This window comes from Xyrauchen texanus, chromosome 17, assembly GCF_025860055.1.
Source record: "Xyrauchen texanus isolate HMW12.3.18 chromosome 17, RBS_HiC_50CHRs, whole genome shotgun sequence".
Taxonomy (NCBI): Eukaryota; Metazoa; Chordata; class Actinopteri; order Cypriniformes; family Catostomidae; genus Xyrauchen; species Xyrauchen texanus.
The window spans coordinates 15613018-15626270 of NC_068292.1; the positions used below are offsets into that span (position 1 = coordinate 15613018).

The 13253-nt window shown below is 43.7% G+C and overlaps 1 pseudogene; it reads left to right on the forward strand.

Annotated features, from left to right (window-relative positions):
• The window catches only part of LOC127657621 (serine/threonine-protein kinase ULK4-like), a 287951-nt pseudogene that overhangs the window by 274426 nt on the left and 272 nt on the right, over positions 1–13253 (forward strand).

Consider the following 13253-nt stretch of genomic DNA (forward strand, 5'->3'; position numbering starts at 1 on the left):
GATGTCATAAATGCTGTTTCTCTACTCTGTTCTTAACCAGTGAAAGCTACGGTTTCACTGTCTTTTGGTAAACCATTCACTAAACTTCTCGACGATCGGTATGTATTAATTGAGTATACACACATTAGTTTAGGAGGGAACGAAGTTGACAGAGTAACAGTCTCATTTTTGCTTATAGGTTTGTGAAGGCCCATATCTGCATTCCAGTCAGGGTGCTTCGCGTTTTATCACGGCTGCAGTGCTGTTCTGTTTCCAAGAAAATTTGAGTTTATTGTTTGTTTTTGTTTTTCAACTGTTTTGTTTTCTTTGTTTGTAGTGGACCTTTTTTTGACTTTTAGGATCTTCCTGGAGATCTGAATTGTCTATTGTTTCATTTTAATAATTTTCCTTTTGTTTCCTTTAGTTTTACTTAATTTTTTCCCCATTGCATTATATTTGTTTATTTGAACTGTTATTTTGTATAAGTTGCTTTTTCTTCATTTCTTTTGAAATATAATTGTTTATTTTTGGTTGCCATTTGTCTTTGCTTTAAGCAACTGGTTATTTACCTCACTTAGTGGCAACATTTATTTTTCTTTATTTGGGTTTGATTAAGAGTTGTATACGCAACCCATAATAAGTGATTATTTATTTTGATCATCTTTTTGTGTGTTGGCAGGACTTGAGCACTGGGGCAGAGGACGGGCTTATTAGGTGGTGGTATCTTCCTCACCGTGTGTTGTGACCACCTCACCATGTGCTGTGATTGGTATTAACCCCTGTGTGTGTGTGTGTGTGTGTGTGTGTGTGTGTGCGTGTGTTTTTGTGATTTACGAGGACAATTTTGTAAGTTACAAATTAGTAATTACAAGGGTATTATGCTATAAATGTGATTTATGAGGACATTTCTAGTGTCCCCATAATTCAAATCGCTTAAAAATCATACTAAACAATGTTTTATTGAAAATGTAAAAATGCTGAAAGTTTTCTGTGAGGGTTAGGTTTAGGGGTTGTGTTAGGTTTAGAGGATAGAATCTATAGTTTGTACAGTATAAAAGTCATTATGTCTATGGAAAGTCCTCATAATGATAGGTAGACCAACATGTGTGTGTGCATGTGTGCACAGTGAAGTGCAGTGATCTTCATTTGCGGGTGGCATGGCCTGACTTTCTGCCTCTTGGTAAGCCTCGTTCTTGGCCCTGATGTTTCTTAACCAGTAGGGGCCGGTTGATCTGTAACAAAATGCTCCATAACCAGTTTTACTATCGTTCTCTTTTAAAGAAATGTCAATAAAGTATATTTTTGTACGATGACAATGTCTCTGACTCATATCGGTGATACGGACCTGTGTATGCCTTCTGTAGGGGCTAGTGTTAATTCTTTGGGTGAAATTCCCAGGGTGGCGTAGTTGGAGTGTAAATGGTACATCTTATTAATTTATTCTAATTCTTTAGGAAACCCCCCTTACTGCCCTCGTATCACCCGCCACATAGTGGCGTAGTCGGCAGGGTTCACCATAACTTTGTGTCAGAGACATTGTTTCTTCCTAGTTTTCTGTGTTTTGTGTATTGTGGGTTGTTTTTTTGGAAACAGGGCAGCAGTGCATTGTGCCGGAGTTGTTCCATTTGGTGGCTTCTTCCTAGCAGTGGTAATTCTCTTCTTTGAAAAAAATTAAAAAACAAAAAAACAAATATATATATATATATATATATATATATATATATATATATATATATATATATATATATATATATATACTTTTACTTTTATTTATATATATATATATATATATATATATATATATATATATATATATATATATATATATATATATATATATATACACACATCAAGATGGAGGATGAATTACAAGATTTGAGAGAGTTGGTAGCCCAGTTGAAAGCTGACAATGTAAGGTTGCAGCAGGTACAGGCACCAGTTGGGTTGCCTGGTCCTGATGCAGCCTTGCCTGGTGCCTCTACGGCTCCGCCGGTGACGCCTCAACCACTTGGTGCTGTTGCACCTGAACGATTTGTTTTTGTGCCGCGAGATCGACGCTGCCCAAGATTTAACGGCAAATCAGGTTTGAGTATTGATGAATGGGTTGAGGAGGCACAGGCGTGTATGAGGGTACGTTATATGTCACAAGCTTTCTTCCTTTTTGACCACTTGGAGGGAGAGGCCCGAGAAGAGATCAGGTATCGTCCTGAGCTAGAACGCAGAGACCCTGATAAGATTATTAAAGCGTTGCGTGATCTTTATGGGTGTTCCCAGTCTTATGTAGCGTTACAAGAGGCCTTCTTTTCTAGGAGGCAACAAGAGGGTGAGACTCTGTTAGAATTTTCTCTTGCGCTTATGGGCCTTTTGGAAAGGGTTAAGAACCGAGCGCTGCATGTTATCCATAATGCAGAAACCTTGTTGCGGGACCAATTTGTCGAGCACGTCGCTGATAGTACCCTTAGGCGAGAGCTGAAACAGTTGGTTCGTCGTCAGCCGACTGTTACCTTATTGGAGGTTCGAGGTGAAGCCATTAGGTGGGTACAAGAGGGGATGCCTGGAGGGTCAAGAGGGCGTAGTCAGTCTGTCCCACTAACATATGGTATTCAATATGGGGTACGCGGTGGGGCCCCAGTTGAAATTGCTGCATCGCCTCAGCAGTCAGAGTTGGGTGAACTGAGGGAAATGCTGCAACTGCAACAGCAGCAGTTGAATCAGCTTACGCAAACCTTCGCCCGTCTCCAACAGTCGCATGTGCGTAGTCGTTCCCCTCGTTCTGGTCCAGTTATATGTAGACGGTGTCAACGACCAGGCCATTTTGCTCGTGAGTGTGATGGGCAACGAAGTTTCCCAAACCCCCCACAGCCTGTGGCAGGTCCCTCTACAGCCGAGAATGGACGGCTACGTTTCTCCAGACCGTCGGAAAACTACTTCCCCCCCCAGGTCGCAGAGTCACAGCCTGGGTGGGGAAGAAGTCGACTCAAGTAAGATGGGTGTACGTAGCTCAGTTCCCCATTTAATCTCCTCTTGTCCACAGGTGGTTGCCCATATGGGGGGTGTTTCAGTGCCCTGCTTAGTGGATACTGGTTCTATGGTGACGACCATCACTGAAAGTTGTTTTCGACAACATTTTGAACCATGGGGTCAGGATCGTCTTCAAAACTGTCAGTGGCTACAGCTTCGAGCAGCCAGTGGGCTTACCATCCCGTATATAGGATATTTAGAGCTAGATGTGGAAATTTGTGGTAAGTTGGTCATTGGATGCGGTGTCATGGTCGTTCAGGATCCTCCTGGTGGCATGTGTGTGGATGTCCCTGGGGTACTGGGGATGAACATTCTTGGCAAGTGTTATAAGGAGCTTTTAGGGCAGCATGGCACGTCTCTCTTCGACCTACCTGTAGTTACACAATTACCAGGCGTGTCAAGTGCACTACAATATTGTCAGCAAGTGAGTGCTAGAGAGCGCTTAGATCAAGTGGGGTGTGTGTGAGTGCGCGGACGTCGGGTGTGTCGCATACCAGGTGGCACAATTAAGCTAGTGGCTGCAACGTGTTCGGCCCAGTATTTTGGCAGTACGGTTCTGTTTCCTCCCAGCCAGACTTTTAGCATCATCTGCTTTGGTAAGGGTAATTCAAGGGTGCCTGTAGTGAATGTTGGCACTGTGGATGTGACCCTTCGCCCTAGAACGGTGGTGGGTAATCTACGGGAGGTTTATGTAGCCAGTTTGCCAACAGGAGTTGTTGAAGTAAAGCCAGCAATCGCCACTGTCCAGTCCCATAGTGTGGTGGGGAGCCCCTCCTTGTCCCAACAGATGGAGTCTCTTGATTTATCGGTTTTGTCAAATTCAGAGCAGGGTCAGGTTAGAGCACTGGTGCAGAAATACAGGGCGGTATTTTCGGGTCATGAGAACGATCTAGGTTGCATTCGCCTCATTTCTCACGACATACCTTTACTGGATGATGTCCCGGTGCGTCAACGATACAGACGGATACCCCCTTCTGAATATGAGGTGGTAAAGACCCATATTCATCAGTTGTTGGAGGCTGGAATAGTTCACGAGAGTTGTAGCCCGTACGCATCACCCATTGTGCTGGTTAAAAAGAAGGACGGTAGTCTGCGTATGTGCGTAGAGTACCGTCACCTGAATGCCAAGACTAGAAGGGATGCATTTCCCCTGCCTCGTATTGAGGAGTCTTTGGATTCACTAGGTGGGGCTCGCTGGTTCTCTACATTAAAATCGGCCAGTGGGTATTTGCAGGTTCCTGTTTCTGAGCAGGATAAGCCAAAGACTGCGTTCTGTATGCCGCTTGGATTATTTGAATGGAACCGTATGCCTTTTGGACTTTGTAACGCTCCAAGTACGTTCCAGAGGTTAATGGAGAGACTATTCGGTGATCAGCAGTGTCAGTCCCTGCTCCTATATCTTGATGATGTTGTTGTGTTTTCCTCCTCTGTAGCACAGCATCTAGAGAGATTGGAGATGGTCTTGTGTCGCCTGGAGAGGGAAGGACTCAAGGCAAAGCTGGAGAAATGTACTTTCTTTAGGCCAGAAGTGAAGTACTTGGGGCATGTTATATCGGCGCAAGGGGTGGCAACCGATCCAGGTAAAATCGAGGCTGTTGCACGATGGCATTGCCCTGAGACTGTCTCTGAGTTAAGAACATTCCTTGGCTTTGCGAGTTACTATAGGCGCTTTGTGGAGGGGTTTGCGAAATTGGCAGCCCCTCTGCATAAGCTGGTTGCTGAGGTGGTGGGAGTTAAGTCAGGCAAGCGAAGAGGGCAGAGTTTGATTCCTTTCTGGACCGAGCACTGTCAAGCAGCATTTGAGGCCCTAAAAATAAGGTTTACATCTGCCCCAGTATTAGCTTACGCAGATTTTTCCAAAACCTTCATTCTAGAAGTAGACGCTAGTCATGGGGGTCTGGGGGCAGTTCTCTCCCAAGAATTTGAAGGGAAAACCCAGCCTATAGCATGTGCCAGTCGTAGCCTAAGGCCCACTGAGCGTAATATGACCAATTACAGCTCGATGAAACTTGAGTTTGTAGCGCTCAAGTGGGCCATGGTTGAAAAATTCAGGGAATATCTTCTAGGGCACAAGTGTATCGTGTTCACTGATAATAACCCCTTAAGTCATTTAGCCACGGCAAAACTCAGAGCCATGGAACAACGTTGGGCTGCAGAGTTGGCTGCTTTTGATTTCGAGGTAAGGTATAGGTCTGGAAGGAGCAATGGTAACGCAGACGCTCTCTCTCGCCAGAACCCAATTGTTCGAGGTGAGATCGAGAGTTTAGCTGCTGGTGTTGTAGTCCCTGAATTGCTGCAGCAGGCCATTGGCATAGGAGGTGCAACACAGGCAGACGTGAGGGCAGTGAGTGTGTTGCCAGGATATTCTGCCTCCGATCTGCGTTCTATGCAGGAGACTGATCCCGTTATCGGACCTATAATAAGGTTCTGGGAGCAGGGCCAACGTCCAGGGCCTGAGGAGCGGCATCAGTTGATTAAACCAGGTTTGACTCTCCTCCAGCAATGGAACCGATTAGAAGCGAGGGAGGGAGTGTTGTATCGGAAAATATTTCGTCCCGATGGAGGTGAAGAGTGTTATCAGTTAGTGCTGCCTGATGTTTTGAGGGAAGAGGTTTTGATGCAGCTGCACCAACAACATGGGCATCAAGGGGTGGAGCGCACCAGCGAGTTGATTCGGCAGCGGTGCTATTGGCCAAATATGTTGGCCGATATTACCCGTTGGTGCCAAGAATGCGAACGATAATCAACCTAATAATCAACCCAAACCCAAAGCTTGCCAAAGATAATCAACCAGTATCACTTGCTTTTATGGGCCATTTACTAGCTTCGAGGCCTAACGAAGTCCTTGCTATTGACTTCACAGTGCTTGAACCTTCATATTCTGGACAGGAAAACATATTGGTCATGACTGATGTGTTTAGTAATTCTCTATGGCGGTGCCCACACGAGACCAGAGAGCTGAGACCGTAGCCCAAGTTTTGGTTGAAGAGTGGTTTTACAAATTTGGTGTTCCGGGCCGAATGCACTCGGACCAGGGCCGGAACTTTGAATCCGCTCTTATTCGGCAGCTTTGTGAGCTTTATCAGGTAAGGAAATCTCGTACCACCCCCTACCACCTGGCCGGTAATGGGCAATGTGAGCGATTTAATCGCACTTTGTACAACTTGTTGCGAACATTGCCGGGCTCTAGGAAGAGGGACTGGGTGTCTTGTTTGTCACAAGTGATATTTTGTTATAACACCACACCTCATCAAGTGACAGGACAGTCTCCATATTACTTAATGTTTGGTCAAGAACCTCAGTTGCCGATAGACTTCTTGCTTGGTAGAGTGCCTGAACCAACAGCAGGAAACGTACACAGCTGGGTTATGGAACATCGTAGGCGGTTGCAGGTTGCCTTTGAGGGAGCACTTGAGCGGCTGAAAGCCGCAGCGGACCGTAGGAAGAGGCAACACGACCAGCGTGTTCAGGATCTACCTTTGTCAGAGGGTCAGTTAGTCTACTTACGAGATCATGCAGTGCGGGGTCGCCACAAGATCCAGGACTTGTGGAGTTCAGTGACATACCAGGTGATTCAGTCCCCAGAGGAGGGAGGTGCTGCGTATGCTATCGCGCCAGTTTCAGATTTGAGCAAGGTATGGCGAGTGCATCGTTCTTTGCTGAAGGCTTGTGTCCGCAGGGACGTTTTGCCTGTCGATCAACCTGCTGATGTTGTAGAACCTCAAGAAGAGTACGAAGGGGCAGACGATGGCGACTTGATGGTGTTGGTGCCAGAGACTCCCCAGATTGTTCAGGGCTTGTCGACAAGCCCAGTACAGCTTGAGGTGCAGGAAGATTTGTTGCCGGCGGACCAACCTCCTAGTGGTGCGGCCCTGATGGAATTAGAAGAACGAGATGTAGAACAGATAGTGAGGGAAAGTGAAACTCCTTCCAGCTCTCCTAATGAGGGGGAGGTTTCCCCTCGGCGCTCGGGTCGAGCCGGAGCAGGTCAGCATTCAAATTTGCATCGTCTTCCTCGGGCTGCAGGAGAGATAAGGAACCGAGTAAATGGTGATTCTGGGATTGTAACCAATGCCATTTCAGCTTTGTTTAGGCCTTGGAGTTAGCGAAATGGAGGGGTATTTTGTAATTGACCTTAGTCCATCGTCGGGGCGCCGATGCAAAATGGAGGGGTAGATGTGGCAGGCAGGGCGATTTTTGCTTTCGTCATTGTATTTGCCATTCCAGCCTATTATCTGCGTCCCTGGGCTATAAAAGCCGCAACGTCTATGCTGCTTGTTATGCGTCACCTTTTGAACTGCTGCGTCGTTAACGCGCTTTCGGCACCACTTCCGGGAAACCGGATGAGAGCACCCGAGCCGGTAAGGAAAATACACTGCTAGTTTGTAGGCCATGAAGCGTATTTAGTTATGGAATGCGCGTCTTTATTAATGTGTATTTTTAGAGACGCTGATTTGTGTTGGAGAGCGTGCTGCCATCTCTCCCGTTGTACAAGCTTGTTTCTATGTGGTCGCTGTTTGCGTGAACTGGAGGAGGACCCTGGAGACGGTAGGGAGAATGGATTGTTAATCTCTCACTAATCGTTCGTAGTGGTATGAGGCGCGTGTTCCTGAAGCGCTGGTCTGTACTTAAAAATGTTGCTTAATCTACTCCTTTTCTCAGCTGTGAGAATTTGATGTCATAAATGCTGTTTCTCTACTCTGTTCTTAACCAGTGAAAGCTACGGTTTCACTGTCTTTTGGTAAACCATTCACTAAACTTCTCGACGATCGGTATGTATTAATTGAGTATACACACATTAGTTTAGGAGGGAACGAAGTTGACAGAGTAACAGTCTTATTTTTGCTTATAGGTTTGTGAAGGCCCATATCTGCATTCCAGTCAGGGTGCTTCGCGTTTTATCACGGCTGCAGTGCTGTTCTGTTTCCAAGAAAATTTGAGTTTATTGTTTGTTTTTGTTTTTCAACTGTTTTGTTTTCTTTGTTTGTAGTGGACCTTTTTTTGACTTAAAGGATCTTTCCTGGAGATCTGAATTGTCTATTGTTTCATTTTAATAATTTTCCTTTTGTTTCCTTTAGGTTTACTTAATTTTTTCCCCATTGCATTATATTTGTTTATTTGAACTGTTATTTTATTATGTGCACAGTGAAGTGCAGTGATCTTCATTTGCGGGTGGCGTGGCCTGACTTTCTGCCTCTTGGTAAGCCTCGTTCTTGGCCCTGATGTTTCTTAACCAGTAGGGGCCGGTTGATCTGTAACAAAATGCTCCATAACCAGTTTTACTATCGTTCTCTTTTTAAGAAATGTCAATAAAGTATATTTTTGTACGATGACAATGTCTCTGACTCATATCGGTGATACAGACCTGTGTATGCCTTCTGTAGGGGCTAGTAATAATTCTTTGGGTGAAATTCCCAGGGTGGCGTAGTTGGAGTGTAAATGGTACATCTTATTAATTTATTCTAATTCTTTAGGAAACCCCCTTTCTGCCCTCAGTATCACCCGCCACACTTTCATTTATTGTAGCTTGCAATTTAGAAATAAAAAAGACTGGCATTGCCAGGGGGGCTGCATTAGCTGAAAACGTATCTGCTGATTAAAAAAAAACAAATATATATATATATATTATTACAAATGCTGTCCAACATTTGATAGATTCAGATTTCAAAGGGCGGCCATGTGATTTCATGATTGCATACATCAATCATAACCATCAGTGTGTTGCTGCCTGATAATAAAGTGCACAAAATGTACAAGATTAAGAAGTGCAGAAAGTTTCGTTTCTGTCAGTAGTACTTGGATTTAATTTAAGCGCAAACATGACGTTTAGTTATTTCTGTGGAGGAGGCTACCTGTATTATTCAGCTTTAGATGTAGGCTTCATCCTTCTCATCTGTGTCACACTGTCACTGCTTTCATGTTGATAGCAGACATTCTGAAGATCTGTCAGGTTTTGTCCATGATAATGTGCTTTAAAGCCACATGTAGCAAAGCTTTAAAATCTTGTTTTAGTGCAGCGGTTGATTAACAGCTAGAACTTTCAACCTAGAAGTCTTTGGTTTTACCAGACATGCACTCAGGGAGCACTTGGGAGAAAAATCTTTCACATATCCATTATCGTGGTGCATATACAATTATAACTTATACAATATATAAGATTCTATATCCCCTAAATGTAGCCCTAGTACTGAAACGAATGAAAGTATGGACATATTTAAACTCACTTTAAACATCAGAGTGATAACCCGTATGGCAAATTATTTTTTTAAAGAGCAGAGAACAGCATGGCATTTCTGTCGAATCCTTCCCAGTTATGTGGTCGTGAATAATATGGGAAAACAGTTTTAACATGACCATTTTTTCCAAATGTGTAAAAGCTTCATGAACAGTCAGTTTTCATTGACTGTGTGAGTTGTAACACCTTCAACTGATTGGTCAACTTCTAGTAGATAACCAAAACGGCTCATTCAACCGCTCACAACTAAACATTTTTAGACATTTTAACAAATTATCTGGAGGTCGTGAAGCACATAAGCCACTCGGCTCCTCTTACATGAAGCAAGCCACAACCACACGAGCGCTAGCGATTTCCACACGAAACCTCCCAGCTGGAAACAAATCGGCCGTTTTTTTGGGAGTAGTAAATGTTATGCTTTTGGTTCATTCATTTTGTTACCAAAACTGTATTAGTCACAATGTACTATTTGTCTACACTATATATCCCTATTGTTTTTGTATTTATTTTTACGTATAGTGTTTATTACAGTATTTACCATGTGTATTGTTTACTGTTGAGTAATTGTATTGCTCACAGTGCATTTAATTTCTTGTTTGAATTAATTGATTTGCTAATATGAAAAGCTACTATTGGGAGTATGTCTGATTTTTGCCTCTGCTTGTTCAGTCAAACAGTGGGACCAAATATAGTGATGTAGCATTTTTTCACACACCACCACTACTTAAAAAATAAAAAAATAGCTTGTTACTGGAAAAACACTAGTCACGCTATTGAAAAATGTAGTTAAGTTAGTAGCATTGCTACTTTTATTTCTTCCCCATCACTAGTTCTCCGTAATACTTTTTTCCAAAGTTAACATTTTGAGAGGTGATTTTGCATTTTCCTCAACCTTATTTTAATTTGTTGAATTCTTATCTGACTTCTCATAAAATTACCTTTTATGTCACACATTCAAGTATTAACATTTTTTCCACTGCATCTGTGTGTGTAAATATGACTGTGTGCGGTATATCACAGTGAGCGGTATGTATCTCCTAGCATGTGAAGGTTGGGTTCACTGTGGGCTCTTAAAAAGATGGAGTGTCTGTGCTGTTCATCGAATATGGTTTCACTGACCCTCATTCACTCAAATAAAGCATCTCATCTGTAAGCGTCACAGAGATCACATTGTAATGGGCTCTGTCAGACTGAAATGTGGAGAGCTAACTCTAAAAACAGACACATCAAATCACAAGCAAAGACCTCGAGTGTCGGATGGGTTACTCTTCCTGCTATTTTTAGCCTGTTTTGAAAGTGTGGCTTGTCTTTAAATAACTTAATTTGGAGCTTTTAAACTGTTTCTGGCTGACACGTTGTTAGAGTCTGAATTGAAGTGAGATAATTCTTAGCGAAAACTAAAGCATAAATGATATCATAAAGTTCACAAAACATTAAAATCATTAAACATGAAAAGGTGTTTCAGATTTCAGCAAGTACAGACTGATTTTATCTAAAGAAAAGTCATCCTACGGTTTCCGATTTCATTGCAAGATCAGTCTGGTGAATAAGAGATTTAAACGTAGCAAGATCAATGTGTTTTCAAACGGCAAATGTTTTAGTGTAAACATGACCTTTGACAGCTCAGAGAAATGTTAAAGTGTTAAACATATTTAAATATCAGTTAACAATAACTTTGGTAGGCCTTAAATACTAAAGATAAACTAAACAAACAGTTAGTGACAACCAAAAAAACTAAACTAAATTGTAAGGATTGAAAATAAAATAGAAATAGAAACTAAATTCAAAATAGTAATAACTCTGCTGTGTTATCTGTAAGCCAGTCTGTGTGATCTGATTTAATTAATTTCATCCTCTTCCCATACAGATGAGTGCAGTTGGCAGCTCCTGTTGGGGATCTTCAGAGGGTCAGATCCTGGTTAACGTGCTGCAGAAATTGCCGCTGCCTAGTAGGTAAGATATTCGAGTCTAGAGCCTCGAAAGCCAGTAGCCCTCATCCACTGAAGCCGGGGAGCGTGACTACCCTCTGCTTGAATGCATGCCTGAGCCTCCTGGATGGTCAGTAAAATAGTGGGTTTGAGTGAAACTGAAGTCGGGAGCAGCTGTTTCTCCAGGCCTTAACTGATGGCGACTGAAGCCGAGGAGGGTGGTGCCCTTTGGCTTGAAGCAATTTCGTTGGGCCTGGATGAATTTGAGGTTTTTACAGGAGAGGTTGTTCTAACCAGGCCCTCCACCATACCGCCCAAGAGGGTGCACTTCAGCGGGCATGAAGCAGCACCTCGTACCACTTGGAGCTCACGCAGAGGTGTATTTGAGAGTTGCTGTTTCTCCAGGGCCTTTGTCGGCCCCGGCTAGGTCACTCCCATTAGCCTCTGGTCCGAATGACCCCTGCGACTGGATGCCGGTGTGCGGGGGTTCAGCAGAGAGGTGAGACTACGGAAAACCCTCCTTGTGAGACTACGTCGTAGACACGTGTACAGTGGCCTCAGCTGGAACAATGAGGGCGCTTGGGGGGCTCCATCTCCCACGCCTCCCCATGAAATGCATCTTTCCCGGTAACAACGCTCAAGGGCCATCCTTGAACAGAACAGGAGGACAGTACACCATGTGCCCCTTTGAACAGCCGTGCATCCCCCGAACCCACCCCGGGCGGAGGGTGCGAGACCCATGTGTAGGACCCCAGATCATGCTCGTCGGTCATGTTGGCTACCTGGTTGATCCTGCCAGTAACATATGCAGGTCTATGTGCACACAGACTGTATAGTGAAACTGCAAATGGCTCATTAAATCAGTTATGGTTCCTTTGATCGCCCCCCACGTACTTGGATAACTGTGGCAATTCCAGAGCTAATACATACAAACGAGCACTGAACCCCTTCGGGGGTCGCGGGGAATACATGCATTTATCAGACCCAAAACACATCTGGGACGGGTCTCGCATCCGCTTCGGTGACTCTAGTTAACCATGGGCCGATCGCATGACCTCCGCGGCAGCGACGACTCATTCAATTGTCTTCACTATCAGCTTTTGTTGGTGCTTTAGGCACCTACCATGGTGACCACTGGTTAAAGGGAATCAGGGTTAGACTCCGGAGAGGGAGCCTGAGAAATGGCTACCACATACGAGGAAGGCAGCAGGCGTGCAAATTACCACTCCTGACTTGGGGAGGTAGTGAAGAAAAATGCAGGTCTCTTTCGAGGCCCTGTAATTGGAATGAGTGTATCATAAACCCATGGGTGAGGACCCATTGGAGAGCAAGTCTGGTGCCAGCAGTCACAGTAATTCCAGCTCCAATAGAGTCCACTCAACTCAACTTTAGCCTCTACCTCGAGCCGCTGGTCAGGTCTCTCAGTATGACCTTTCACTTTGATCCATTCATGTCAGATGCCAAGGAGTAGGCCTCTGATTAAAGCCTTCTCGAGCTTCAGCCTCACCCGTAGACTGATACAGGCCTATTGTGGCTGCTCCTGGCAGCAAGACCCCTCCCTTTCTTCTGTTGAAATGAAAAGGCATCCCTTTGAAGTTTCTCAGCCAAGCTTGGGAGGCAAAGCTTCAGCAACATTGGGTTTTTGGCAGAGATAAACTATTGAAAACAATGAATACCTGAAAGACTACACCACTAGCCATGAGCTAAACATATACCAGATTCCTGTATATTTACACTTCAGAAGGCTCTTTGGGAAAAAAAAAATGTTTGTGTTGTGTTGGTATCTATTAAACCAAGTGTTACGGCCACAATACTTTATATTGCAGTGTCAACATAATAGTAACCACGTTAGCATTTTTAATGCACTTTTCTGGTCTTATTGTGAAAAAAAAAAAAAACATTTAATGTTAACTTTTTTAAAATTAGTAATTAATTTTGGGTGAAATTTTAGTGTCTTCATCTTTAATATATGGAGACAAATCTTTAAGCAGGTCTGCGCTTAGCATTGCTCTCTAATTACCATATTTATGAAGTAAACAACCATTGTGAAAAACTTTTGACTATAAGCTAATGCACTTCATGTTTAATGC